The 11,401-nt window shown below is 39.3% G+C and overlaps 1 pseudogene; it reads left to right on the forward strand.

The window, feature by feature from the left end:
* LOC102823029 overlaps nucleotides 1-10,586 on the forward strand; it is an 84,174-nt pseudogene extending 73,588 nt beyond the window's left edge.
* Nucleotides 10,587-11,401: the final 815 nt, after the last annotated feature.

Consider the following 11,401-nt stretch of genomic DNA (forward strand, 5'->3'; position numbering starts at 1 on the left):
TCTGTGTATTCCCTGAATTAGTGCCCTCACATTTGTCCCTATTTTTTCATTGATGGCCTTCATAATTTTGGAATTCACATTTAGGTCTTTAATCCATGCTGAGTTGGTTTTTGTATATGGCATGAGGTAAATATCTTGTTTCAATCTTTTGCATATCATTTTCCAGTTCTGCCAACACCCTCTGTTGAAGAGACTAACCCGTCCCCATGCGATATATTTAGGTACTTTGTCAAAAATCAGTTGGCTGTATGTAGATGGGTTAATTTCTGGATTCTCAGATCTGTTCCATTGATCTATGTATCTTTCATTGTGCCAGTACCAAGCTGTTTTGACCACTGTAGCCATGTAGTAAATTTTGAAGTTGGGGAGTGACAGGTTTCCAACCTTATTCTTCTTCTTAAGCCGTGCTTTGCTTATCCTGGGTTTTTTTCCTTTCCATATAAACTTTGTAATTGTTTTTTCCATCTCTTTGAAGAATATCGTTGGACTCTGGATTGGGATTGCATTATATGTGTAAATTGCTTTGGGCAGTATCAACATTTTCACAATGTTAAGTCTTCCTATCCAGGAGCATGGTACGTTCTTCCACTTTTGTAGGTCTTGTTTGGTTTCTTGTAGTGGGGTTTTATAGCTTTCTTTGTATAAGTCCTTTGTTTCTCTGGTTACATTTATTCCTAGATATTTCATCTTTTAGGTGGCTATTGTAAATGGTATTGCTTTCCTAATGTCCTTTTCAGCGCTGTCATTTTTGGTAATGAGGAATCCAACTGATTTTTGTATGTTTATATTATAGCCTCCCACTTTGCTGAATCTTCCAGTGAGGTCTAAGAGCTTTTTTACTGAATATTTGGGGTTTACTATGTTTAGGATCTATCATCTGCAAATAGAGAGAGTTTTACTTCCTCTTTGCCAATTTGGATGCCTTTAATTTCCCTTTCTTGCCATATAGCTCTGGCTAAGACTTCCAGGAGTAGTGGTTACGAATTGGGCTGCAAACCATAAGGTCAGCAGTTCGAAACTACCAGCTGCTCTGCAGGAGAAAGATGAGGCTTTCTGTTCCCACGAAGATTTACAGCCTCGGAAACCCTGTACAGGGTCGCTATGGGTTGCAACCGACTCGACGGCACTTAACAACAACAACAAAGACTTCCAGCACAATATTGGAGTGGTGACAAAGGGCATCCTTGTCTAGTTCCTATTCACAGAGGGAAGGCTTTCAGTTTTTCTCCATTGAGAGTAATGTAGGCTGTTGGTTTTATATATATGCTCTTAATTATGTTGAGGAATTTCCCTTCAATTCCTACTTTGTTGAGGGTTTTCATCAGGAATGGATGTTGGATTTTGTCAAACGCCTTTTCTGCAGCGATTGATATGATCATGTAGTTCTTTTCTTTTTTCTTATTTATATATTACGGTGATTGTTTTACTAATGTTGAACCATCCCTGATACGCATCCCACTTGATCATGATGTATTTTCTTTTTGATGTGCTGCTAGATTCTGTTGGCTTGGATTTTGTTGAGAACTTTTGCATCTATGCTCATGAGGGATATTGGTCTATAATTTTCTTTCTTAGTGACATCCTTCCCTGGTTTTGGTATGAGGGTTATGCTTGCTTTATAAAATGTATTAGGAAGCTTTCCATCCACCTCTATATTCTGGAATAATTTGAGTAGACTTGGTGAGAGCTCTTCCTGAATGTTTGGTAGAACTCACCAGTGAAGCCATCTGGGCCTTGACTTCTTTTAGTTGGGAGTTTTTTGATGACCTGATCAATTTCTTCTTTTGTTATAAGTCTGTTCAGGTTTTCTACTTTACTCTGTGTACGTTTAGATAGGTCATGTTTTTCTAAAAATGTATCTGTCTCTTCTAAGTTTTCAAATTTGTTGCAGTACAACTTTTCATAGTATTCTATTATTATCCTTTTGATTTCCTTTGGTTCCATTGTGACATCAACCATGTGGTTTCTAATGCATATTATTTGTGTCTTCTCCCTCTTGTCTTTTACTAGGTTTGCCAATGGTCTGTCAATTTTGTTAATCCTTTCAATGAACCAGCTTCCTGTCCTGTTGATTCTTTCTGTAGTTTTTCTATCTCTTCTATAGTTTTCTATCTCATTTATTTCTGCTCTAATCTCTGGTAGCATAGTGGTTACGAATCGGGCTGCGAATCTTAAGGTCAGCAGTTCAAAACTACCAGCTGCTCCGCAGGAGAAAGATGAGGCTTTCTACTCCCGTAAAGATTTACACCCTCGGAAACCCTATACAGGGTCGCTATGGGTCGGAACCAACTCGATGGCACATAACAACAACAACAATCTTTATTATTTCTTGTCTTTTGGTGGCTGTAGCTTCCCTCTGTTGGTCTGTTTCTAATTGTTGTAGATGTTGTGTTAATGTGTTAATTTTGGTTCATTCTTCTTTTTGAATGTGTGCATTTAGTGCAATAAACTGTCCTCTCAGCACCGCTTTCACCGTGTCCCAAAGATTTTGGTATGCTGTGTTTCATTCTCATTTGTTTCTAGGAACTTTATGAGTTCACGTTTAATTTCTTCTACTATCCAGTCACTTTTCAGCAGGGTGTTATTCAGTTTCCACATATTTGACTTTATTTCCTTGGCCTCCCTAGTGTTGATTTCTATTTTGATAGCATTGTGGTCTGAGAAGATGCTTTGTTGTATTTTGATATTTGTAAATTTATGGAGGTTTGTTTTGTGGCCTAACACATGGCCTATTCTGGAGAATGTTCTATGTGCACTGGAAAAGATTGTGTATTGTGCTGTTGTTGGGTTGAATGCTCTGTACACATCTATGAGGTCCAGTTGGCTAATTATGTTGTTTAGTTCTTCTGTGTCTTTGTCAATTTTCTTTCTGGTTGTTCTATCCATTTTTGAAAGCAGTTTATTAAAATCGCCCACAATTATTATAATTCATCTATTTCTTTTTTCAAATCTATTAGAGTTTGCTTTATAAATTTTGGAGCTCTTTCATTGGGAGCATAGATATTTATTATGGCTATGTCATCTTGTTCAATTGTCCCTTTAATCATGAGATAATGTCCATCTTTATCTATTATGATGGTTTTTGCCTTAAAGTTTATTTTATCAGAGATTACTACTGCCAAAAGGGGGATCATAAAACAGCAACAGCAAAAAAACAAGAAATAAAAAACCCACCCAAATAACAACAACAACAAAACTAGATTGGATACTGTTGTCTATAATCGCAGAAAAGGGAAAGGAGGGAGAGAATACAAAAAAAAAAAAAAAAAAAAACTGTAGCCTAATATGAGTATGACTTTAATGTCTTCGTTCAGCTTCTTGCCTTCAAAGCTGCCTGATAGATTTCAAGATGCCACTGTTGGGTGCTGAAGAAGGATATCATGTTGGTAAGGTGGAGGGTCAGAGTAAAAGAGGAAGACCCCCAGCGAGATGGATTGGCCAAGTGGCAGCATCAATGGGCTCAAGCATGGCAACAATAGTGAGGTTGGACCAGGATTGGGCAGTGTTTCATTCTGGTGTGCATAAGGTCACTATGAGTTGGCACTGACTCAATGGCACCTAACAACAACTGTTGGTTGTTATACTGTATCTCAGGATTTAATTTAATTTTTGGCCTGTTTTGTTTTTAAACTCTCTTTCCCTCTCCACACCCCTTGTTCTGACCTTTTCCCTATTAAAAAACAGTTCAGGGCTGGCTCTTGGGCTGAGAGTATCTGTGCACATGTATGGCAGAAGGACCCATCAGTGGTGGGTGTAGGAGGTGTTCACTCGCTCAGGCACCCCCTCTAGTCACCAGAACGGAGGTGCACAAACAGTGAGGGCCAATAAACAGATACCAAAAAAAAAAAGAGAAAATCAGAACAAAGCAAAACTGACAAAAATGTATTGTCCACCTTTGCCTCCAGGTTCCCACGGCATTATTCCATGGTGGGTCTGCTCCCCCGCTTGGTCTTGCTGTTTGGTCTCACTGACCGAGTCGGGCAGATTCAAAAGTACTTGATTTCTTACTTCCACTACAAGTTCCCACTAGCTATAAGCCTTCAAACTTTTAAAATATTCCTGCCTATGTGGTTCAGAGTTTTGGAGCTCTTCCCTGAACCCACTTCACCTGGTATTCTGTGGTATTTCTGACCAAGACCTTCACTGTACCTCTACCCTATCCACCATCAAGTCCCACCTCCTGAAACAACTTTTTTTGTATAGATATATATATTTTTTTCTTTTGAGACTCAATGAGAGGGTTTTCCTGGAAGGTCCTGAGAGTGAGCATATTTTCATCTGCAGAAGCCCCCAATGTTACAATCACCCCCTTACAGAAAGCCTATTGTGGTGTTATTAAATGCCATCCAGTCAAATCTGACACATATCAATCCTGTATAAGTTTTCTGAGGAGCATCTGTTGAGTTTGAACTGCCAACCTTGTATTTAGAAGTCCAGTGCTTATCTTACAGTGCCACCTATTTGGAGAATGCTTTTCCTAGTTAGTTCATGGGGATAATTATAGGCAAGAATGATCTTAGCCTGGGGAGATTCCTGCTGCCTCCTCTGTCAGAATCTTCCACACTGGAGGGGCTATGAGAGCATCCTAATCTGAGCCCTGAAGACTCTTGACCTATCCATGGCTTAAAATCAGTTCATTCTAGTTCATTTTTATAGGTCCTCAGGTGATTATTATATATAATTCTGATTTAGTATATCTGGATTGGAGATGCAAAATTTCAGCAAGGGATCAAACCAGAAAAAGCCAATTCAAAGCCCTAACCTATCATACTCCTCTGGTCTGGAGATGCTTTTCAACTTCCCCTGAAACCTGGAATACTAAATAAACTTGCTTATTCACAAAACCCAGGCGATCCTAGAAAGCCAAGTGTGTGTGCTGAACAACTCTGTTCTGTAGTACTCATCAAAGAACTGGTTGCAACTGCTTTCCTTACAGTTTTAGAAAGGAATCTTCCTAATGTCCTGGGGGAAAAGAAATTATCTGGTGTCACACAGGATCCATTTCTTGATATAAAAACTTAGTGATAAGAGAATATTGGAAAGTGAATTCTTCTTAGGGTGTTATTATGCAAATGCATTTAGTATTCTTCAAATAATAAAAAGCATATACAAAAGTTTAAGAGAATGTTTTGACCTCTGTCTATATGTCTATTAGTTCATCCACAAGTTCAAGATGGCCTGTGATCTCTTAAAAGGACTGTGTCCATCTAATAATCCTTTGGAAGTATAAGATGACAGATGAACCAAAGCCTCCTCAAGAATCATTTCCTCCAACGGCCAGAAGCCAAGGACAAACAGAGCTGTGTGAGGCAGCCTTGGCAAAGATGGAGAAGTCCAGAGTTCAAAAGGAGGTCAAGAGCTGTACAGTGCACACTACCCAAATAGCCTATGTGTGGAAAGCAAAATGACTGTCAGATTATTCAATAAGCAAGATAAACACAGGATTTCTTATGCTTGCTTACTAACCTGTAGTGAACAATTTCACATTTTTTTCACCACATCAAAGATTCTGCTTCTAGGTATGGCTAACATCTGTCTTTCTCTCAGCCCGACAGCACCTTCCTATAAGAGCAAAGCCTCTTTCCAATTTGCAATCCCTTGTTTACTGGCTTTACAAGGGCCTTATTTATGTTTATTTACTAATACTTTCACATGTTTTTTGCCAATGCAAACCCCTGCTTACTTTCTTACTAAGTAATCATCCTTGTATGTGGTTTCATTACCATATGCTCAAGGGAATTAAATTGGCAGTCTGGTGTTTAAAAATAAGTAAAGATAACTTCCTAGAAGGGAGATGTGCAGTGATAACAGATAAAAAGCAACTTGTTGCTAAGTGCCATCGAGGCAATTCTGACTCATAGGGTGTCAGAGGAGCAGCTGGGAGATTTGAACCACTGACCTTTCAGTCCAGTGCTTATTCTACAGTGCCTCACAAGGACTAGGCTAAATTGCCCAAGAATGAGAGGGAAGTCACACGGAATTCTTAAATGAACAAGGGCTAAAAGGGGACCCTATTCAAGTAATTTATTATTTTCCAGCCAGCCACAAACTTACTAGTAAGGCATGAAATTGTGTCTGAGGTTAAACTGTGGCCAAACCCAAGAAGGCAATTCATCACTTTCTAGAGTGGCTTTATAAATCAAAATTATGAAAGATACTCCATTAGAAACCAGATATTTCATTGGATGACAAATCTAAGTGTACTAAGAAAATAATATTGTTTAATTTTCTATTTATAGAACAAGAGTCTTTAACAACTGAAATGCTGATTGTCTTTTTTTCCACTTCTTATTGTGAACTGGATGGAGATTTGCAGAGTACATCAATTTTCCAATCAACAATTCATACACATTTTGTTTCATCACACTGATTGAAATCCCCACAATGAAACATCAGTTATCCCACTTCCTCCCTGTGTTTCCTGTTTCCACCCCTCTTTCTTTTCTAACCCTTCTGAGCTTTGTCCTTGGTAAATGCTGCCCTTTTGATCTCATATGGTTGATTATTTAAGAAGGAAGTCCCAAAAGAAATAAGTTAACAGAACCTTTCCTGTAATATTCTAGATTGTGGCTTTGTGCAGAAGGGGCAAGGTAAAAAACGGCTAAAGCATTGTGAGGTTATGGTTCTGTGCCTCCCACATAGGAATGATTAACACAGCGCATAATAGCATTATCCTTACTTCCTGACAACATTGGATCTGAAGCAAAACTACATCCTTGGACCTCAAAGTCATCTTGTTGTTGCTGTTATTGGGTGCTGTTGAGTCATTTCGACTCACAATGACCTTATGTACAACAGAATCAAATACCGCCCATCCTCACAATTGTTATGTTTAAGCCCATTGCTTTTGCCACCATGTTAATCCATCTCATTGAAGGGCTTCCTCTTTTTTGCTGACCCTCCATTTTACTAAACATCATGTCCTTTTCCAGTCACCTTAGACAAGTCCAACTACTGTGATAAATCCTTTCTCTGACTTTCTTACTAAGAAACTCAAAGTGACTTTACTCTCCTGCGATAAGTTAATGAACTCAGACTTTTTTCAACTATAGATGTATTACTGGTGGTCTAGGTTGGGGAGTACTGGCAATGTAATAACACACAGATATGCTAGCTCATTCTTACGGTTCTGCTGCACTGGGCTGTGTACACACATATTCCCCAAAAGCTGGCTGATGTGGAAAATTCAGTCCATTTTCCCTCTCTTAAGAGTCACTACAAGATTAATTGACACTGTGGCTACAATGACATGCTCAAACATAGGAACAATTGTGAAGACAGTTCAGGATCAGACAGTGTTTGATTCTGTGGTATACAGGGTTGCTATGAGTTGGAACTGACACATCAGCACGAATCAACATGACTCATTCCTAATCATCCTTTAAAGCAGGGCTGGGGGCTGAGGTGGGGTGGATCTTTTAGCAATGAATTATTTGTCTGCCTCTAAGGAGCTCTGGTAGCGTAGTGGTTACGAATCGGGCTGCGAACCTTAAGGTCAGCGGTTCGAAACTACCAGCCGCTCCGCGGGAGAAAGATGAGGCTTTCTACTCCCGTAAAGATTTACACCCTCGGAAACCCTGTACAGGGTCGCTATGGGTCGGACCCGACTCGATGGCACTCAACAACAACAACAACAATGGAGTCCTGGTGTGGCGCTGTGGGCTAATGTGTCAGACTGCAAAGTCGTTTGAACTGCATCAGCTGCTCCTTGGAAACCTTATACAAGGTCGCTATGGTTCGGAATTGACTCGACGGCACTTAACAGCAACAAAAACAACAACGGGGTAAAATAATGCCTTGGACCACATGGTAGGTTTGAACTGCAAGGTCAGTGGTTCAAATTCACCAGTTGCTCCTCAGAAACCTTATACAGGGATACTATGAGGCAGAACTGACTCCAAGGCACTTAACAACAACAACAAAATAATTCTAAGTGTCCTGGGTGGCTCAAATGGCTTTCTCCTGGCTACTAAGCTAAATGCTGCAGTTTGACTGACCCAGCAGTGCTGCAGGAGAAAGGCCTACTGAGCTACTTCTATCAAGACTGCTACTATTGTTCTCAGTGCTGTTAAGTCGGTTATTTACTATAGAGAGCTGACATGATCGAGGATACACTAGAACTGTCCTGTAGAACTTTCTTGGCCATAATCTTCACGAAAGCAGAGTGCCAGTTTTTTTCTTGTGAAGCTGATAGGTGGTTCGAATCGCCAACCTTTCCATCAGGAATTTAGCACTTTAACTACTGCACTAATAGTGCTTCTTCAAATGGGTTTAAATTTTAAAATCTACTGCCATGGAATCAATTCTGATTCACAGTAACCCTGGAGGGCAGAGTAGAATTGCCTTTGGGTTTCCAAAGCCATAAATCTTTCTGATGGCAGACTGCCACATCTTTCTCTTGAGGTGTGTCTAGTGGGGTGAAACTGTCAACTTTTGGATTAGCAGTAAAGCGCTTAACAACTACACCACTAGGGATCCTAAATTGTTGTTGTTAAATGCCAGTGAGTTGGTACTGATTCATAGCGAGCCTGTATGAGGATTCTGAGGAGTGACTGGTGGGTTTGAACCATCTGCCTTGCTAATTTCAGAGATGATTGCAAAGTCAAGAAAGAAAGATGTTGGGGCGCTGCAGTACGTGGAGAAACTTGATGTAAAAAAGATGAGGAAAAGTCGTTTTAAAACAGTTTTCCTGTGCTTTATGAATGGACCATAATAACCTTCTCTCTCCTATTCACTTCCTTAAAGGACCTCAGAACCTTCTCTTTCCTATTCCTTCCTTAAACAAAAACTTGATCTTTTTGGCAGAGATGGTGAAAACTGTTTCAATTTTTTTAAGTAAGTAAAAAAAAAATTTTTGATCCATTTCTTTAAACATTGCTTCCCCATTGACTGCGCCATGTGACAGCTGAGCATCGTATAGGTTACATCTAAAAGTTTATCGCTCAATGAGTGCTACATTTCTGTTAAGGGTGAAGGAAAAATTAAGAAATGGATAAGGGGGATACTTCTAGCAAGATGGCAGACTAGGCAGACACACTCCATGGACCCTCTAAGATACAAGAGACCATATGAAAAAACACAGATGAAAATCCTGGAACCTTGAACTCCAGAGGACAGGTTACAGAAGTGAATTCGGTGTTTGCTGGGAGGAGACGCTGAGCAGGGATGGTGAGAGAGGGAGACTGATTGGTGAACTGGCCAGGCTTGGCGCATCTATCTTGAACTTCTGTGAGCATCTTTGGCAGCAGAAAGGAGCCTGGCAGAGCAGAGAGGAAAGATGTGACTCCTTTTTCCCCACGATCCCCTGGTAACCAGAGGGTAGCCAGCTCCCACCCTTATTCATCCCCAGTGCAGACCCTGCTCTTGAGAGTTCTGGGCCAAGTAATTGTGAACTACACTAGCGTGAGCAACACCAGCCTGAATTCAGGAAGAGCTGGCCTCAGACCTACAGACACATCAAAAAGATCAAGACAGCCTTTTGTTCAATGCCCATCAACAGAAGAATGGTTAAGTAAACTCTGGTATATAGACACAATGAAATTCTACACAACAATGAAGAATAATGATGAATTTGCAAAGCATCTGACAACATGCATGACCCTGGACAACATTATGCTGAGTGAAATTAGTCAATCACAAAAGGGCAAATATTTTATGAGAACCAATGTTGTAAAAAGTTAAGAAAAGGTATTCATATAAAAGAAGCATTCTATGGTAGTTACTGGAGAAGGTGTTGGGGGGAGGGGGTGGTGAGGGGGAATTAGTCATGGGCTAGAGGATAGACACATAGTAGCGTGGGTGAAGGGGTAGGCAATATACAACAAGAGGGAGGTTGCCAAAGGAAAGATGAAGGTAACAAGAGACACAGGGAGAAAGGCAAGAGTTAAAGGGAATAAAGGTAAATACTGTTAACAGATGGTACCTATAGTGGACTACAATCATTTTAATGAAGCAAAGTATATGATTTGTTTAATGTCAATCTGATAATAATTCATAATAAAAGTTTTTTTAAAAAACAACAGTTCTCCAATCTTCCTTATTCATTGTCCAGCTGGCAAATATAATTAATGTCACTGAATTGTATGCTTAAAAATGGTTCAAATGACAAATGTTTCATTAACTATGTTTCACCAAGTTAAAGTGTTGGTTTGTTTTTAAAGAATGCCTACTTTTTGCCCCTATCCTAGCCCCTCTCCTTCTCTTATCCCTGTCTTCTTATGCTTCTATCCATTATGGAATTTAAAGAGGGAGAGGAGAGACACAGAATGCCCTGCAATATGAAGCTGCTGTGATATTTTTATTATTAGATTTATCTATTAAATGTTATTTCCTCAAGAGCAGGGACTAAATACTATTATTTTATCCTTTGTATCCAGCAACATACTGGGGTGTTTTGTTTTGTTTCTTAGTCAAATAAGTATCATCTGGTCTCTTGCTCTAGCCATCACCACCTGAGTCTATCACTGCTAAAGTATTGTTAAGCTGCCCTCATTGTGTGATAAAACAGTTAAACCTCATGGTAAAGTAGAAGATTTCTATCATCATTGAAGAGCAACCCTAGCACTCCTACATCTAACCCATCCTGAAGACACAAGAAAGACTCTAAGTTCTGTAAACAGAAATCATGATATGTCTGTTCCAAAGGCAAGAGCCCTGCACTGATTTTAAGAACACCTACATTTGGACAGTCAACACTTTCTCTTCCTCAAAGAACATACACAAAACAAAAATAACACTTTTCTCAACTGAATCCCAAAAGTCAGAAGAATCCCAAAAGACTCTGGAGATGGATTTTGTTTTGTCTTCACTGCAAAGGATTGAAGTGTCAGTGGTTCAAATTCACCAGCTGCTCCCTGGCAACCCTATACAGGATCACTATGGGTCAGAACCGACTCAATGGCAATTAACAACAACAACATCTAATTTAATTAGAAAGGTCAAATGTAAACTAAAGCTAATCAGAAAAACAAGATTTTTTTTTTAACTTTTATTCGTTTTTGGAATAAATAAATGAATACTAGGTCCAAGAGCACATTTTTCCCAGTATCTTTCAGTGTTTATGGAGGAAATACCTTCTTGAAATGAATAACTGAATCCTCCCACAGTGACTGTTAGTAGCAAAAAGAATATGAAAGATCTTTTGAAATAGTAAATACAGCTATGAATATTTAAAGTTGCTTTTAAGTGCCAGCAAGACAGTTCCAACTCATAGTGACCTGGGTAGGATTTCAGAATTTTTTTTTTTTTAAATCTTTGCAGGAGCAGAAATAATCATTTTTCTCCTGATATATGGGTATAGAATGGTATTTTTATGTTCCACTCCCTTAACTACAAGTTTTTATTATTTAAGTTGTTTTCTTTCTAAGGAAATTGATGGTGTAGTGGTTTACATGTTGAACTG

This window comes from Chrysochloris asiatica, unplaced genomic scaffold (assembly GCF_000296735.1).
Source record: "Chrysochloris asiatica unplaced genomic scaffold, ChrAsi1.0 scaffold00019, whole genome shotgun sequence".
Classification (NCBI taxonomy): Eukaryota; Metazoa; Chordata; class Mammalia; order Afrosoricida; family Chrysochloridae; genus Chrysochloris; species Chrysochloris asiatica.